This window comes from Heliconius melpomene, chromosome 2, assembly GCF_056956725.1.
Source record: "Heliconius melpomene rosina isolate 202511_hmr_F chromosome 2, ASM5695672v1, whole genome shotgun sequence".
NCBI classification, from domain to species: Eukaryota; Metazoa; Arthropoda; class Insecta; order Lepidoptera; family Nymphalidae; genus Heliconius; species Heliconius melpomene.
In genome coordinates, this window is record NC_140390.1 from 3,101,948 (window position 1) to 3,121,987 (window position 20,040).

Sequence of the window (20,040 nt, forward strand, 5' to 3'; positions counted from 1 at the left end):
TTAAGGTTATAATTATATGTTTGACAAGATAATCTTTTGTCAGTACATTCCAAACGTAATCAGTCACAGCGCTAAGGTCAAACGGAGTCCAATGAATTATTTAACGAGACGTTCTAATTCTAACAAATCCAATAGAACATAATAGAAATAGCTAGTTTATAAAATTAAATAATATTCAAGTTAACCAAAAGTCTAACATTCCCTATAACTTTTCAGTTTTATAGTCTGACATATCTACTTTTTTTTATTTGAAACTTTCTCTGTACGATACGAGAGAGTATAGAGAAAGATGTTCCTTCAAATTTCAGAAAGAAATATCTTCGCAAAAAAAACGTGTTTAAAGGTAAATTCTACTTCAGTTACATTTTTTATTAAATTTAATTTTAACGACGTAAATAAATCAATAGACTTAGAAACTAGAGAGAGATATAACAAACAAAAAGTCATTTCTCCATATAAAATAAAATATCTAAGATTAAATAAATATACATTGTAAAAAAACATAACTGTTAACATATTTAAAACAAAATGGAGATTAATATCGAATGGAGATATTAATCTCCATGTTGTTTGAAATATCTTGAACTATATGATGTCATTTTACACAAGAAAAAATTAGTATCATTAGCCTGATTTTATATAAGAATTCCAACATAAGTATCATTAGAGTCTACTTTCCGGTACTGGATAGATCTAAAAGTAGCTTTTATAATGGCTTCTTAGTACGTTATTAGGAAAAAATCAACAGTAATACTAAATATTATGCTATTTTAGATTTTTAGTAATTATTTGGTAATTTTTTTATGAATTTAAGATATTAATATGAAATAAACAGAATAAATTAATAGGAGAATACGTTAATTGCGGAAGTTATAAGCGATATAATAGTAATCGATGCTGTAACATCATTGCTTTTTTATAACAAAAAAGTTACGGAAATATCTTAGAAAAATAATATAGATAGTAAAAGTAAGGAAACTGTTTATCTTTGTTGTTGCCCAATAAGTTGTTAAACACAAACATACGGACATAATATAGACATATGGATATCTAAATATAAATTCATATCTTGGCAATAAAGACTTATACCTACAGAATAGTGCAATTTTAAACAGATTCTTTTAGAATTATAATTATAATAAAATATGTTTTTTCAACTTCACGCTACACCCCGTACATGGGAACCTAGTGTTAAGACATTTCTTTCCAATTAAGACACTTTTGATCCCCACTTTCCGCCGAATTCTGGAAGCATGCGTGTTAAGTTAGAAAAATGGCGGGGCTCACACGCACCGCTTTGCCTGGTAATGACCAGGACGAGAGAAAAATAATATATATTAAATATTTTATTTGCTCGAGTGGGAATCGAACTCATAACCTGTCGCGTCACGAATCACCTCTAAAATGTAAAATTTAAACTATCCCTAGATATATACATAGTATATTGCGTACATACATACATGGGTTCAGTATAAATACTTTAAAAATAATAGATAACACTTAGATCTCTCGTAATAGATTGAACAATAAGTGTGACGGCATCATTAATCTACCATTTAAATTGCCAGGAAAAACAACATAGAAAATATATTGCTTTTCCTGGTATTTAAGAATTATTTAAGGTATATTAACTTTTACTTTTAAAAGATTAAAGTAAGTACTAATGGTACTTTTAGTTTTGTATTTTGTAACTTATCAGATAAGTCTTATCTATAATACTGAACTAAACCTAACCTAACTCTCATCAAAGTTCAAACTACCCTTGAAGTGTATCTTTCCCAATAAAAAAAAGACTTTCTCATAGATACCATTGTGAGAAATAGACCAAATTAAAATGGGACCACGCCGAAGCACCAACTTCCCCAATGAAAAAGAAAAGGATCATCAAAATCGATATACCCAGTCCAAAGTTATGAGGTAACAAACAATTGAATACTAATAATTGAATTGATAACCTCCTCCTTTAACAGAAGTCGGTTAAAAAAAAACAAAAAGTCTTCTCTAAATAGAAAAATAACACTACAAAAAAAAATACAAATAAATTGTTAATTGCTAGTAAAACTAATTTTTCGAAGTAATCTTCTAACATTCACTAGAACTATTATGTAATTAAGCACGTAATACACTATTGAATAATCCAAGCTAGATCTCTGCTGTCATCTTTACTATGTTATGTGCTTTTACACCTTTAGTCTTCACAGTACAGCCCATCTTGACCCAGATATGTTTCGACATCAAAGTAAATCATATATTAAATCAGATTCACGCTGTATCACGCAGCAGGGTAGATTCTGGAGGCATTGCGTGTTGAGTGGCGGAACTAAACGCCGCCCTTTGCGACCAGAGCGAGACAATGGAAATTTAAATGAATATTTCATTTCTTGCAATGCCTCCAGAATTCGTCAGAAAATGGGCAAAAGATGTGTTGCTTAATAGGAACTGAGTGTCTTAACACTAGATTCCCAGGAATCTGCGTGAGACTGAAAAAATACACTATTTCTTATTTAATGCAATTCAAATGAACTACATATTGTTAATTATTGTAATACGAAACAAGTACATTAGTTAATAAGCGTTTGAAATGTAAACAGGCGTATCTAATCTTATTGTAGGGTAAAATAACTGTATTGTATATATATATATATAAAAATGAAGAGAAAAGTGTAAGTACGTTTGTCCTAAATTTCACGGCCGCGATCAGATATCTGACCTTCATACAGGTAAGTAAATATTTTTAAAAACAATACGGCGCAGTAAGAAACGTCGTATTTACATACTTACATAGGTAAAAGAAAATAAGTTATTGTATTAATTTGTTTTGTATTTATTATATTTTATAACTTTTCATGGTTGACATGGACTTCATAGTAATAATAATATTTCTATTTTGAATGGCATTCTATATTTAGGAAAGAAAGTTTAAAACGGACGATTGATTGTTTCCAGGAAGTGCGGGTTTAAATCCCAATCCGTTCAAATTTTCATAATATTTTGTAATTTTATAGTATTTTCATTATATTTTAATTTAAATAATTTAATTTTCATAGTATTAGGGTTCCATATCTTTTAAGAAAAAAATGAATCCTTATTAGATCACTGTCTGTCCGTCTGACTTTTTATCTTAATATTCTCAACATTCCGTCGGTTATTATCACTATTTCTGAGATTAGTGACAAACATCTGTCATGAAGTGCCTTAACCACTAGGTTCCCTCTGCCTTTCCTGCTGTATGCGGGATACAGCGTGAAGCTGATTTAGCGACAAACATATTGCTTTAACAATCTATATATAACAATAAACTAATTAAGTTTTAAAAGTGAAAAGCGGTTATCGTACTATAAACTCTGTGCCGTATAATTAACAACCGGAAAGAGATATTGATGGGCTATTACGCGACGAGGTTAAAAAAACATAAGTCCTCTTTTTACTCTATTACATAGTAACTGAAAATACTTTGTATTGCAGGTTCGATTTTATTGTATGTATCCCATCAATCTATGGAAAAAATGTATTTAAAGCACCCTTCAATACGCTGTCTCTCGCACACAAGAGGGTAGACAGAGGGTTAGTGTTAAGACACTCCGTTCTCCATTTTCCGCCTCTGCTTAGCCTTCTATATGCGAGCAGAATGAAACGAAGAAATAATACTGATTTATGTATATACGTATATAGACCTTAATTATATTTGAACATCAATATGAGGATTGCTTTCACTTGTTATTACTTTTAGTCCGGATTAATAAATAAATATCGATAATATCCAAGAGCCAATCAAGATTCTAAAAGTGAAACGATATTAGATATTAAAGCTATAAAAAGTGAATTTGTCAAGTAAAAAATATTGTATTTAAAGTAATTTTTACTTTTCATATTTGAGGCTGACGTAGGGGATTATGGGTTCGATTCCCACTCGGAGGAGTGTAATATTTAATATTTTCTCTGTCTGTTAACGAGGCCAAGCGCGGCGTTGAGTTCTGCTACTCAACACACAATTCAACCAGAATTCGGCAGAAAGTGTGTGCGCGGAACGGAGTGTCTTAACACTAGGTTCTCTGCCTATCCTGCTGTGTGCGGGATACAGCGTGAAGCTGATTTTATTTTAAATAGAAAATAGTGTCTTGATAATAAGTGCCCTCTGCCTACCCTGACTCTATAGGACACATAGAATATAAAAAAATCCCTTATATCTTTTGTACATAGTACTGAACTCTTGACCTTTGACCTTATTTCGAAACCCCTCGACAACTTCAACATCGATTTTAAAACGTCGCTCAGTTGCTCAAACTATTTACTTATTCGGGCAACGAGTGTCGATTGGGCTGTAGTAATCGAGTAGAATTTAGAGTTTTCCGTATAGCCTATGCATTTAGTAGTTAACTCTGTTGAAATGAACCGAATGACGAATCGTTTGATATTCACAGCTTCTCGCTAACCTAGTGTTAATACACTCCGTTCTCCTCTTTTCGCCGAATTTTAAGCATTCAATTTCCCTCGAGAGGAAATCGAACTCATAACGTGTGCACCTGCGCCACAACTGACCTCATCTTTCTTCATCATCATCATCTTTTATAATGATAATTAAAATAACAATTTGTAGAATTTTTATCAAAAAACCTAAATGGAAACAGCATTTAGGTACTAAGTTAAAATCTTATGTTATTTCCTATCCAGGCCGTATATAGTAAGAAGCAATATATAGTCAAAAAATGCAGTTCAGTTCAGCATGAATATACTGGTGTAGCCCAAATAAAATGATTTGGTAATGCACCTAAGGACTAAGTGGCGACATAAAAAAAATTATCTCAATTTGTATTTTTGGTAAAAATGTGGAAGTTTACGCAATATCCATAATGTTATGCGCATATATTCTAGTTAAACTAATTAACATACATACATATATTTATTTATATATATGAGGCCGACGTCGAGGCCTATCACGCAGCAGTATAAGCGTGCAATTGTGAACTCGACAAGTCGTGAGTTCGATTCCCATTCGAGGAAATGAAATATTTAATATTTTCATTTCTCTATTCTTGTAAAGGACGACGTTGAGGTCTGCTTCTCAACACGCAGTGCCTTCATAATTCAGCGGAGAGTGGAAACGGAGTGTGTTAGCACTAAGTTCCCTCTGCCTGCTGTGCTGTGTTCGGGTTACAGCATGAAGCTGATATCTTTTCTTGGTTGAAAAGTTCGAGTTGTAGCACAAGTACACTTCACTACCTGTCCTGCATACGACTGGGAAAAGAGATAATTTGATATCTTCAATATTGTTTTTCTCGCTGAGTCCCACACATAACAGGGTAGGCGGAGGGAACCTGGGAACCTAGTGTAAGACAGTCTAGCCCCACTTCCTCACTTATATACACTCATTCCTCACTTACCACCAAATTCGAATCTTCAATATTTCTAGCTTTTCATTAGGTAAACACAAAATCTCCAATAATCTTTCACACTGTCGTTGGAGACAGGAAGTATCAAACCTTAATAAACAGTTGCTAATTTGAGGTCTATTAGAGGCACCATCAGATCATAATATCGGCAGAAATTTTCATACAAATTAGATTTTACGATTACCTTGGCACCGCCTTTGATGGTATTAGCGAAGTTGGAGTTTGATAACACTCTACTAAACTACCTGCCGTTCACTGCTGGAGCACGAAATTGTTTGCTGCACGAAGGGGTAGCTATTCCGTAATATATTTCGATTAAGGTGTCTTGTCGCTATTTGCTGATAGATATCAGTATTTTTAACCCCCATCGCAAGGGGGACACAAGGGGGACCCCAAGGGGTGTTATAATTTTGGCGTTTATGTGTGTCTGTCTGTGGCGTTGTAGCTCCCGAAATATTGAACTGATTAAGCTGTTTTTTTAATCGAAAGCCTTGCTCATCGCGGTGGTTCTTATAAAAATCGGATTAGTACTTTAAAAGCTAACAAGCACTTTAGCTTAATGAGGCAGTCATATTTTTGGTTAGGGGTTTTTAAATGGGGGTATTTTAAATGTTGTTTTAGTGTATAAGAATTTTGTTTTAAAACTTTCTTAAAATTAATATACGATTTTTTAATTTTTATGACGCTTTTCTGTGAAATGAAAGTGAACACCAATAAAGATCTATAAAATAGAACATTAAAACGCATCAGAAAGTTGCATTTTATAATATGTTCATTAATATTTAAACAATTGATACATTTTTAATTAATTCTAGAAAAAAATAGTTATTTAATTTTTAATTTTTTACATAAAATTATATAATTTTTTGAAAGTTATCTGGTCCATTTATATATAAAAAAATAATTTAATATTTAAAGTAAAAGTAAAGATTATGTATACATACTTTCCTTTTTTTAAATTGAAATTCCTTATTAATTACCTGTTATATCATATTAAAATATATTAGACGTTAAATTATTATACATGAAATATTTCTAAAAGAATCCATAGAAGTTAGGTTAGGTGGTCGGGGCCACCAAAGAAAATTATAATAACTTCTTAATATATCGAACAAAAACTCATAAAATTATAGTAATTTTATAACGAATGCTGTCAAAATAGCTTCCTTTTCACACGAAGCTCTATAATAATATACATGATGGAAACGTTTCGCCAGTTATAATTTTTTATTAGACGCACCTTGAACTTTCTCATATAAATTCAATGTTACACCTTTAATTATGATGCAGATATACCATATGGTGTAGTGGTAATGTTGATTATGGATCGTTGGTTCAAACCAGTTTGCAAAATACATCTGGTATCTGTTATTTACAACGAATTTAGCAGTTATGTAAGGTTTTTGCATTTAAAAGTCACATCCGTCCTAGCTTGGACACTATATTTTTCAATTCTTAATTAATCAATATTTATATAACAAGTTTTTTTTAATTGAGCGCACAGGTTTAAAATATAATTTCTTTAAAAATATAAAATTCAAAAAGATTGGCAATAAATGCATTCCAACGTCATAATAAAGTGATAGTTTGATATAAAACTTTCTATGATAAAAATTAATTAATTATTTATAAATAATTCTAGAGAATTAATTTGTGTTATTTATATTTTGTAAGTGAAATGCATCTATCTATCTTGGTTAACTAAACGAATCCGATAGTTACTGATTCGTATTCCGTTCTCGAGAAATTAATATTTATAATATTTAAATGTGTCCTACCAAAGTGAAGAACAAAAAAAACGTTAGGTTAGGTTACAATTATTGACCTAGAAAATGGGGGAGCTGGGTGGGCCGTGCCCACCCCAGGATAACCTGGTGCCCACTCCAGAAATTTTACTTAAAACCAAATTTGCCCCGGAAAATTACAATAAGCAACATTTACATGAACATATCTCTTCAAAACTAAAGTCTAGCCCCCCCCACATCAGAAATTATTTCTAGATACCCTAATGGTTACAATCCGGTGTTATGAAAAATCTCTTGGCTCCCGTAGCCCCGGCCGGTTGGAAGAGCACCGTGGGTTTTAGTGGGTAGTGTGGACGGCCTTCATCTGTCGGTCCACGAGCCCCACATAACCAGCTAGAGAACCTATTCGGGCGGCGTACCCATAGAAGGGTTTCCTCACGATAAAAAAAGTGTACAATAATTAAGTAGGGTTAGGTTTTATCTGTACATTCCGCAATATATGGAAGACACAATATGAAAAAATACCCATTGATATCAGAAGTTATGAATAGTATTACTTTGACATGTTATGCTTCTCATCAAAAACAAATAGAGTTCAGGTTTGGAACGCCCATAGTAAGAGAAGAAGAGACCTAAGACTTGAGATATATGTATTTAAAAACTTAACAACGGCTACTTATATTTAAAACGCCACCTTCTACTTCTCCTTGACATTTAAAGATGGGCGTGACTCTTGAGTTTACCTTCGCGGTTTACTTTGCAGTACCAGAATTATAAGAGGATATACGAAATTTTTGTACGTGTTTTGGCCTAATTTGTTTTTGTGATAAGTAAATATTGACATAGTTAATGTTATTTTTACTAATGACCAAATCAATTATCTAGTTTTTTCTTATTTATTTGTTTCGTCTTTTATTGGAGTTATACTTATTTTGGTGCGTTACGGAAAATGATGACACCATCACGATAAACCGGCAAAATTAAATTAGCTACAAACGTAATGTGTCAGCATTTTACATTTTTTTGTATTTAAATAATATTTATTTAAATGGATAATGTATTGTAATGAACTTTCTTTCGGTGTATTAAAATGTATATATTTTTTGCTATTATTAGTGTAGCTTTCTTTACAAACATATTATAATGTGAAGGATTTTTTTTTATTTATGCACCTAACGTTTATAGCAAAGATCAATATGAACAGCTTAAGAAAACTCAGTTGAAAAAATAAAGTTTATACTATACCAATATTGAAAATGATCATTTGTAATTCAATAGTCAACCGAATATTCATTTCAGTCACGCAGGTGCAGCAATTATCTACAGCTATTATTATATTGGAAGAAGAAATATTTGAAGAAAAACATTGGCGGCCGTGGCACAGTATTTAGTATTGTATAGCCTGGAAATGTAGACTTTGAAACTCCTTGAAAAATACATCTATATATATAAAATCGAAAGGTCACTCACTCATCACGAAATCTCAGAAACTACATGTGCTAGGAATCTCAAATTTTGCATAGGAGCTACTTATAGGACGTAGGTGCTCGCTAAGACGGGAATTTGCAATATTCGATTTCTAAGGGGTTGTTTTTGGGGTCGAAAGTTTGTATGAAACTTCGTTACTACAAATGCTAGGAGTCTCAAACGTAGTCATGGAGACAGAAATTAATAATAACATAGTTCACGCGGGTGAAACCCCGAGCGGGCCGCTAGTATTACATACAAACAAAATATGTTAAATTTAAGGAGGTATACTAATAACCGTGGGTGGTCTATAATTTACCCCCCTCCCCCCCCCCAAATAGTCTTACGCCTGCCTCAAAAATTTCACTAACAAAGAATTAGCCCCGAAAAATTTTATAAAAAGAACGTTTACACGAACATATCTATTTAAAGCTTCAAGACTCCCCCAAAAAATGTCTCTAGATACGACCATGGTTGTCAGATTTCACCTCGTCCACTGCTGGACATAGGCCTCTCCAATGGCACGCCACTGAGCTCGATCTTCAGCTCTTCGCATCCAGCCGCTGTCCGCTACTTTGTGAATATCGTCACTCCATCTAGCTGGAGGACGTCCTACATTACGCTTGCCAAGGCGTGGTCTCCACTCTAGAACGCATAGAAGCATGTAGTACTTATATTATATTATTTATATGTTGTTGCGTTTTTCAATTTGAAGAATCATGATGATGATGATTATAAGAAATTAAAAAGAAACAATGTGATACATATAGAAATTATTATATAACTAAGTTTAAGTAGTCAAACTGTTTGCCGTACAGCATTCACAAGTGGGTTCTCTCTGCCTACCCTGTGTTAAAACACTCCGTGCTCTATTTTAGCCCAATTTTTCGAGACATGTTGAACTAAGTGGCAGAACTGTATTTATATCTCTACCTACGTAGGTATCTATATAATTTTAATACAAAGTTTATAAGAAATATCTCCACAAAATTTTTAGCAGTGTGGAGATATCTTGTATCTTACTACAAACAAGAAGTATATGACGTAAACTTATGTTTGTACAACACGAGTACAAACGTAACAAGTTTGTTAGAACTCGAATGATTATGCGACGTCCTTCGACATATTATAAACAGTTGAAATTAATGATATTTTTTTTGATGGAAACACTATATATTATATTTAATAAAAATATAAATACCTACTTGTTTTTAGGGTTCCGTACATCTAAAGAAAGAAACGAAACCCTTATATGGTTATTTTATTGTCGGTGTGTCCGTCTGTCAAGTCCTTCTATCTGACGTGGAGACATCAAGCTGAAAAATTTACACAGGATCTCTTTTTTACATGTATTCTATAATTGTGTATATTTATCTTTTTTATTACCGGTCAATTTCCTTCGTGTGTTTTCCATACAACGTGACATTGGCGAAATGAATTGTGCTCAACTGGCACGCTCGAAACGCCATATATCGAGAAATCAATCAATCAATCAAAATTTATATCTAATATTCAGGTCTACGATAAAAAAATTAAGCTTCTCAGTCGACATAGCCGTCGACGGTGGGCGTTTTTGCATTGTTTTGCTAAAACAAAACCTATAGGGTGCTTTCTGTGGATCTACAGTTATGAAATATGGGAAGAACTGAGAACTTACAGTACAAATAAGGGAAAAATGTAAAAATTTGTATTTGTCAACTTTTATAAATTTTCCGTCCCGACTCTCTTTGACTTCAGAAATTGATACGGACCCTCGGTGGACGAGTCCGACTCGCACTTGATACGTTTTTCTTAAGCTCTGTGCAAGAACATTTAATAATCTACGCAAAGAAATGTAGTGATGGCTTACTATATTCTCTACCTATAATGTTGTAATGTATAATTTTTCCTTCTCTATGTGTAGTAGTTCTCTAGTCTTGTAGTAAATATTCACTGTATTCTCTTTTTATCGTTTATTTTAAAATGTGCCTACTGTACAAATAAAAAAAATGACATCAGTTAATAGTTGACAGCCTTCGACCGACCAAATAAAAACTTAACATTTGCATATGAATGTTATAAAAGCATTAATGGATTTTAGAATTTGCGGATAGGTTTCCTTTAGGTAAAATATTTGGAATTTATAATAAACTCGATCTTGTAAACTCGATATTGTGGCATGAGACAAAACATTCAATGGTAATGTGCATTTTTTAATTTTAAACGACTAAAACATATATTTTTAACAGCATCACAATTTATCCCACATATAGCATAATACGCATAGACTCTCATGTTAAGACACTCCGTTCTCCGTTGTCAGAGCGAAGAAATGATCATAATCACATCCTTATGCCTGCTATAAGTATATTTAAAAAAAAACTAAAAGAGATAAAAAAATCTGTAGTGCAGACGAAGCCGCGAGCATGTGGTTAGTATTAAATATAAATATTACTTTAGAAATAACAATTATTAACTTTATAAATATTTTAACAGCTGTGAAAACATGCATTTGCGTCATTTTCATGTCACATTGTTAAAGTTTATTGGTTTTTCGCCATAAAGATACCACTTTTATCAACTTTCATAAACGCTAAGCACGCATCTTAACTCTTATAACTCTATCACTTATTTAGTATTTTAATTTTAATTCAATATTATATTTTTTATTTTACGCCATTAGAACGATCGTTAGGTTCCGCCATGCAATGCTTCCAGAATTTGGCGGAAAATGGGGGGCGGAGTGTCTTAACACTAGGTTTCCCTCAAATCATTAATTACAGATTAAATTAACCTCTATAGCAAATGTCAAGATTAGTTAAATTATTTTATTATTATTATTTTTAATTATTAATACTTATTACTTATTAATTTGACATGCCATTTATACCGCCATGTTAACAACCACCGTCGCTATGCGACCGTTGCTAAGCAACGATTTGCAAAGTTTGTTATTAGAAAACGTCACCCAAAATGAGCTTGCTTAACGCATCTCTCTATTGAAAACTGAAAATAATTTCATAAATATATTTAATAAATATTCGTATAGTTCAAGCGGGCGTAGCCGCGTTCGGGTCCACTAGTGTTAATATATACTGCTACAGCTAGCTGCTTGCGAATAGCTATAAAATTTTATAAATAAGAAAAAGTAGTCGACCCTACATATATAACATTTCGCAATGATGTAATTTCATTTGGTTTTTTTTTTAAATATCACACATTTTTAATAGTATTAAAAAATATAAATGTTCAATGACGATTGCGTTATTTAATAAAATGAGAGTTTTGTAAATTCTTAAATTCTTATATTTTTTTTTACTTATTAACGATTTCTTAACTTTATTTAGATATATTTCTATTAAAAAAAATAAGTACGTGGTACTATGGCGCAGCATTATAGATTCAATTCTAATTGTATTTAGACTACAGTATTAGGTTTCGTCATTATAAACACGATATAATTACACAGCCAAACAGTTACTTAGGCGAAGAGTGAAGAACGGAGAGATAATTCACTGTATTCTATCTTTCATGTAGAAAAATAAAAAAAGCATACTGACATGATATATTCTAATCGCTATAAACGTAGCAAATAATCGTGTTTCCTTTTTTATAACTATAATTTTGCATTTTTATTAGTATATAAACGTAATTCCCAACTTATTTTAATATTCAAAACATCCTACAATGTCAATATCGAACAAGATTTAATCAAGTTTATTCTGAAACTGGCCTCTAGAATATGATAATGAAGGTGATACACTCGAAATTATATGAAATCGCTTTAAGATGTAACTTAATTTTATTTTTACCCATTGCTATGTATTGAAACAAATAAATTAATTTTTAACAAAAAGAAAAACCGACTTCTAACAACGAACCAAAAAATGAAAAATAATTTTATACAAAGATTTTATAATTTTGAAGTCAAAAAAAAAAAAAAAACATTCGAATTGATAACCTTCTTTTCTTACAGAAGTCGGTTAATAAAAGTAACAAAAGCTATTTGGGAATCTTTTATTTTTTTTATATTTTTAACCGACTTCAAAGAAGGGTATTTATTGGATAATATTTCAATATGGATGATGATAATCTATTAAGGCCTCCAAACTTTAAATTTCGTAGGTTTCGTACGAATATTTAACTCATATTAAGTATTAGATGACTCTTTTGCATTTAAATCTGGTATATTTCAGTTTAAGGTTAAAGTTACATCAAAATCTATTTAGAATTTTTGAGTTTAATAGAATTCACGTATTTCTGACGGGAAACAGCAATTTACTGCATACTTAAATTTCGTAACATAATGTTTTTTGTTGTAAAATTAACTTATTAAAAAAATTTTCACACGTTCGTTTCAAACAAAATAAAATAAAGCTATCAATCATTATAGTTATTATATAAAAGATGAGTATAAAATAAAATTGGTTGATTGGTCGAGAAAGCCAAAAAAGCGATGACTAAAAGTCAAGGTGTGAAGGTGACTAGTGTATTTTTAATAAACAATCGAAATTTATTTATATCTTGTGAGGTACTCGGGCTTTTACGTAGAATAATAAAAGTTTTTTTATTTAATTAAGCCTGAAGCTTATTTATATTTTCGTTTCTTCGCTCTGTTGTTGAGGCAAAGCGGCGTTAAGTTCCGCCACTCAACCATGACACCAGAATTCAGCGGAAAGTGGAGAACGGAATGTTTTAACACTAGGTTCCTTCTGCCTACCCTGCTGTATGCGGGATATAGCGTGAAGCTGATTCGATTCATCCAAAGAGTACAAATAGATATTAGATATGAGTTCTATAAATATTGTTTAGCGAGATCTGGAAAGGCGAAGCCGGTTTGGTCAGTCACTTTCACATAGTCAACGGTTTTTTTTTTTCTATATATGATGACTACACATTTGTATAGCAAAACGATTGCTGTATAAAATCATATGGCGAAAGCCGATTAATAGTAATTTAAAAATATTTTTCTTTATAATATCCTTCAAAGAGTATAATATCGAAAATAAAAATCTTATTGTAGGTAGGTATAAACGGTATAAAATTGAGTAAATTTTTTAAACTATTTTTTTCCATTAAGACACTTCCGTTCCCCACTTTCCACTGAATTCTCAAGGCGTGATGAGTGGAGAAATTCAACGCTTAATGAAAATAAAAAAATATTTCATTTCCCCGAACGGGAATCGAACTCACAACCTGTCGTGTTTACAGTTTACACGCTTGTACACCTGCGCCACTTTATGTTTTTTTATTATATAATGTAACACAGAAGTAGTACGTACTTACTAGAAAGGTGAAATGAAAATATTGGTTAGATAATAGTTCTTATTACTTAAATTGTGAAGAAAATAATAAATATACAATTAAAACGTTAAAACTTAAAGGAAGAGGCCAGTCGTGACGCAGGCACAAAGTGTGACTGTAAACAGATCGGTTATGGGTTCGATCCCCAAAAATTTAATATTTATTTAAATTTATATTTCCATTTCTTCGCTTTGGTCTCGAGGTAAAGGGCGGCGTTGAATTCCGCCACTCAATACGCAATGCGTCCAGAATTCGGCGGAAAATGGGTAACGGAGTGTTTTAACACTAGGTTCCTTCTGCCTACCCTGCTGTGTGCGGGATACAGCGTGAAGCTGATTTTTTTATTTAAAACAAAATACTCGCTACGTAATGCACCTAGGAGTATTTATTACATCTAATTATAGTATAGTTAACATTTTAGGCTTCACTCTTTTTTCTATACTTCTGGAAAGGTAAAAGGGAGCTAGTTTTAAGTCAATTTTTAAGACATTGCATTGTCATCGGAACTTAACGCCGCGCTCTGACTACCAAAGTGAAGAAGTGAAAATAATTTAAATATAAATTATAATCACTTCCCCCAGATGGATTTGAACCCGTGCTCATGGTTTGAAATTTGTAATATACAGTCATATTTAATATTAAAATATATACTAAATATATCTAGTTTAATAATCAACCATTGCCTTACCGTTATCATCTCTATCGTAGAAAAATATCGAAATATTTTGAAAAAGTTAATTAGTATCAATTTTATTACTATTTTTTCATAACGTTTGCTGCATTGATTTACAAAACACATGAACAGTTGTAACTATTAGATAAAAAAAAAATATGTTAAGTTAAATTTGTAAAAACATCTGGACTCTCTTAGGAATTAAATATCTAGATAATTATCTCTAGTTATACGCCAAGTTTAGCTGATAATTATGGAAAAGTTAAAAAAAGTCCGTACTTCTTTGCCGCTCTTTTCCGGACCACGTGTCTGTAGTATTTATTTAAAATATTTATAAAAAAACTATTACATAACTTGGGGAACGGGTGTCTTAACATTAGGTTCCCTCTGTCTACCCCGCTGTGTGATACAGCGTGGAGCTAATGATTGTTAAGTCTATATTTCATTTCCTCGCATTTACAGTCACTAGCTTGTGCCCATACCCCACGAATGGCCTCAAAGTTCTAGTTGATAATGTTATGATTTGAAATTCTTAAAACCCACATCGAAAATGTAAAGTCAGCTACGTCCTAAATACATTATAATAGGATTGCAAACTGCAATTATTTGAAGCATAAAAGCAAAATGAACAAATGTTCATAATAATTGTTGTTATCAATAATTCAAGTAAGCGAATGTTCGATACTATCGAACCACACGCGGCTTCGCCCGCTTGAACGACACAATTATTAATTTACTAATCTTAATTAAATTTAAACTAAAGTTTTAGGCAATTCAATAAAATAATTATTTTCTAATTAAATTATCGAACAAAATACTTTATATTGATATTTTTCTTTATTTATGAACCGATTTGAATAAAACAAACAATAAATATTATGAAAAAATTGCCAAAATACCTTAGTGAAAACTGTATTTAAATTAGTTTGCTGTTTTTGAGATTAGCGTGAACAAACACAGAGAAAACCAGACAAATAATCAAGTAAGTTTTAAGAGTTTTATTATATATCTATGTATAGATTGTTGATATAAAAATAAAAATAACAATCAATTTATTTTACAATCGTAGGCATTTTAAAAGGTTATTATTTTATAATTAGTATTTTAACACAACGATGCAAAATAAACAGCCAATGTATTATCTGTGACCGCATTTTGCTGTTTGTGGCGAAGGGCATTCCTATTCAGCTAGTTTATGATCATTGCAAATACATTAGAAAAATAGTTTTTACGCAATTAATGACTTATCAATAAATAATAAAACATTAAATATGTTATTTAATAATTATTAACGGTATTGGTAATTACTGTTTGGAATTTACTGCTTATTTTCTATATATTGGTATGTTTAGGCCATTATGGCGTCTGACTACAAATGTTAATATTTATATTTGATTCCTATTTCACGGACTTCATTATTTTTATTCATGCAATTTGATAAACAAAATGTCATGTAAAAATGCATTGAATTCTGCTATACAAAAGAGTGTCTAGATTGGGCCATAAAGTGGAGAGTAGACTGTCTTAATGTTCGATTCTCTCTGTCTACCATGCTTTTCGCGGTACATAGCATGAAGCTAAAAAAGCAGGTATATGCAAATATTTAAAAATCAGCTTTACGTTCTATTCCGCACACAGCAGGGTAGGCAGAGGGAACCTAGTGTCAAGACACTCCGTTCAGGACTCAACGCCGCGCTTTGCCTCGACACCAGAGCGAAGAAATTGAAATATAAACGTAAATAAATATTTCACTTCCTCGTGTGGGGGTCGAACCCACAACCGTCGCGTTACAGTCACACCCTTGTGCCGCTGCGTCACGACGGCCACAAGAAGAAATACTATATACTATAGGTACTATAAGTAGAAATACTATCTATATAGAAGAAATACATATATAAATAAATATTTTATTTTACGGCACAGATAATCAAAGTTATGTCACCTAGGTGAAAATTGACACCAAATTGTCGAATCTTCTCAAAATTAATAGTTCCCCCTTAAAGAGGCTATAATGACATCGCTTAAGTCTTAAGTAAAACTTACATATAAACTAAGTAATTATAAAATATTTTTTAACTTTCTAGAAACTTCATTTGTCACATAGTGAACGTGTAAACCAATAAAACTACTTAATTACTAAATATAATGTAATACGATTTCGATATAAAAATAACACATTATATTTCTATTTTATCTACATTTTACTTGCAATTTTATTCATAGCTCGTGATGAATATTAATAATGCATGCTGCATTTAATTAAGAGAACGTATGTATGTATGTAATAAAATTGTAATTTATGTTTATTTTAATCAATGGACGCTTTTCTTCTTGACTTACATAGTTATTTTAGAATCAGTTGACCTCACATCGTTATCCTTTTAACCAACGATGAAAACAGGGGTATTATAAGTGTGACGTGTTTGTCTGTACGTCTGTCTGTGGCAACGTAGCTCCCAAATGGTTAAACGGATTTTGAGAATTGTGAGAGCTTTTTGTATCGAGAGTTTTTAATTATTCTTTACGTTTCAAGCTTAAGATTATATCAATTTGAAGACAATATATATTTTTTTTATCTACGCGTATGCGTTTAATAATATAACTTGTTAAGGAGTTAGACTTATATTTTTAAATTATACGATCCCTAAACGTCATGACTAAATCAAAATATAGATTTTATAGCTGCTGTATCCCACACGCATCAGGGTACGCTAGGAGAACCTGTGAACCTATTAGTAGCACTCTATTCCCCATTAAACCATTCCCCTTCCCTACTTTCCATTGAATTCTGGAAACACCACGAAAATATAGATACTTTTCCATATTAACCTCTTTAATTTTTAATGGTTTATGTACAATGTTTTATGTATGCAAGTTTAGTGATGCTCTCGTTAATGTCTCTTCTTACTTTTACTTGCTCACATGCAAGCGAATACATTAGCATTTTTTAATAATAAATTAACTTGTATAATTTAAAATTATATCAATCAAGATTTTTTCATCAAAACATTTTTATTAATTGTAGTAATTATTATAAAGTGAATAATTACAAAAAAAATATAATTATTATCCAAATAATACAGAAATATTAAAGCTATTTGATTTCTAAACTGGTCATCAGCATACCTGTTACGGAAATGCGAATGGAGAGTGGACCCGTCCTTCCGGAATGCAAGTTTTCACATGAGGCTCCTCACACGAGGTCTTTAATACTTAAAAGACATCACACCTCAGTTATTATATATATAATATATAGCACAGCACAAAAAAACGTCACAAGATAATTAATAATAAAAAAAAAAACACCAAAATTAAAAAAAAAAGTTACGTATAATTTTTCATGATTCATATAAGATAATATTATTGTTTATTTAATTGCCAAAAGATGTAATTGTTTTCTTTTTACTAATTTATATATAAAAATAAATATAGAAGCGCGGTAACAGCGTGTGAACGCTATGGAAGGTGGTTATCAACTACTGTAGGTGTACACTGTACAGGTGGAACGCGGCGAGCCGGCGAGAGGCTGCATTTACGCATGTGAGTGTGAATTTCGATATGTAATTTATGTATTTACTTTAAATACAGGTAAATATATTTTTTTTTATTTCTTTTTTCACGTTTCACGCTGTTTCCCGCATGTAGCAGGGTAGGGAGAGGGAGCCAAGTGTTATGTTGGCATTTAAAAGAGTGGCCATGAGTTTCTTTGCCTGTATCTTCTCATGAGCTCAACCATTTGAACGGGCTTTTTTGAAGTCAAAATTGCACATTTTTTTTTTTTGGTTATTTTGTTTTGCATTTTTTTTCTACTTTATGACATGTCCAAGTAAATGTTAAGCATTTTTATGGAATAAAGATATTTTGACTTTGACTTTGACTTTATGATTAAGACACTCCGCTCCCCACTTTCCAAAGAATTCTGGAGATCCGTGAAACGGTTTACCATTGAGTTCCAACTCATCGCCGGGCTTTGCCTCGACACCAGTGAAAATATTTCATTTCCTCGAGTAGGAATTGAACCCAGAACCTGTTAGGTGTATAGTCACACGCTCGTGCCACAATTGGCCTCATTTTTTATTTATATTGTTTGAAAAAAAAATTGATATCAAAAATGTGGAAATTGTTAAATTATTATGAAACTATAGCGCCTATTGCTCTGGCTAGGCAATTATAATATAATTTTTAAATACATAAGTACTTGGACTAACGGAGAATCAATTTAATTTAAATAAATTGGGTTAAAAAAGGAAGTTGAACAAATACTTACATACGAAATGCTTGTTCTTGGAATTCTGTTTTTTATATTAAACTAGCGGACGCGCGCTGCTTCGCTTGTTTATTTAAAGGTGAATTCTAATAAACCACGAACGTGTTCATTGAAATATTTTTAAGAGATTAAATTAAAAATTTTATAAAAATCGGTGGCGATTTGAAGATTTTTCCATACAAACTTTCAACCCCTTATTTGCACCCTTAGGGGGAGAATTCTAAAAAACGAAGAAACAAGTGTTCAATTAAATACTTTTAAAAATCTAAATTTAAAATTTTATAGAAATCGGCGCCGATTTAAATTTTTTTCCATACAAACTTTCAACCTCTATTTCACCTCTTTAGAGTTAAAATTTTTCAAAATCCCTTATCCTTAGTAGATGTCCAGATTACAAAAGTAAACATCTGTCCAAATTTCACGTTTCTATCATCAGCAGTTACGGCTGTGCGTGCGTCTTACCTCAGTCAGTGAGGACAAGTCCTTTTATATATATAGATAGATTATTTAAATAAATTTGACTTTTACATAGACAGGATGATTTCACTGCTGAAGTTATTAAAAGCACATCTCTTTATTTACCTTTTCTATCTCTTTATATTGTATATATTATTCGTTTTAAAATAAAAAAAAAAAAGTACCTACCATATTGTATCGCACAAACAAGTGTCACATTTCTATTGAGATATGTGAACCTGCGATCTCTTACGACCTTACGACGTTTGGTCTTAAAGTCTTTTATACAATAGGATATCTTTAATGTCAAAGCGGCCGGTTTGCCAGCTGACCCGGAATAAGAGACGAGCAGATAGGATTGCAATTTAAAAATATATAACGCTATAAAGTAATAATTTAAAATTTGCTCAAAAATATTAATTATTGTCGTCGTGGCGTAGCAGCACAAGGGTGTGACTGTAACGCGACGGTTGTAGGTTCGATCCCCACTCGAGGAAGTGAAATATTTATTTACGTTTATATTTCCATTTCTTCGCTCTGATGTCGAGGCGAAGCACGGCGTTGAGTCTGCCACCCATCACGCAATGCCTTCAAAATGATTAACACTAGGTTCCCTCTGCCTACCCTGCTGTGTGCGTGATACCGCGTGATTTGATTTAATTTTATTTATATTTATAGTTATTTATTAGAATTCTAATAGAGATCGCTGATTAATAAACAAATATGTAATTTAACGATCGTCTATCGCATTTCAAGATA

General features: G+C 31.8%; 1 protein-coding gene across 1 annotated transcript in view; it reads right to left on the bottom strand.

Moving 5' to 3' along the window:
- The window catches only part of LOC146540363 (uncharacterized), a 63,530-nt gene extending 45,485 nt beyond the window's left edge, over positions 1–18,045 (bottom strand). The window contains exon 1 of the mRNA XM_085206363.1: positions 17,685–18,045. The gene's annotated coding sequence lies outside the window, so the exon portion shown is untranslated. The remainder of the gene's footprint in view (positions 1–17,684) is intronic.
- Between the last annotated feature and the right edge of the window lie 1,995 nt (positions 18,046–20,040).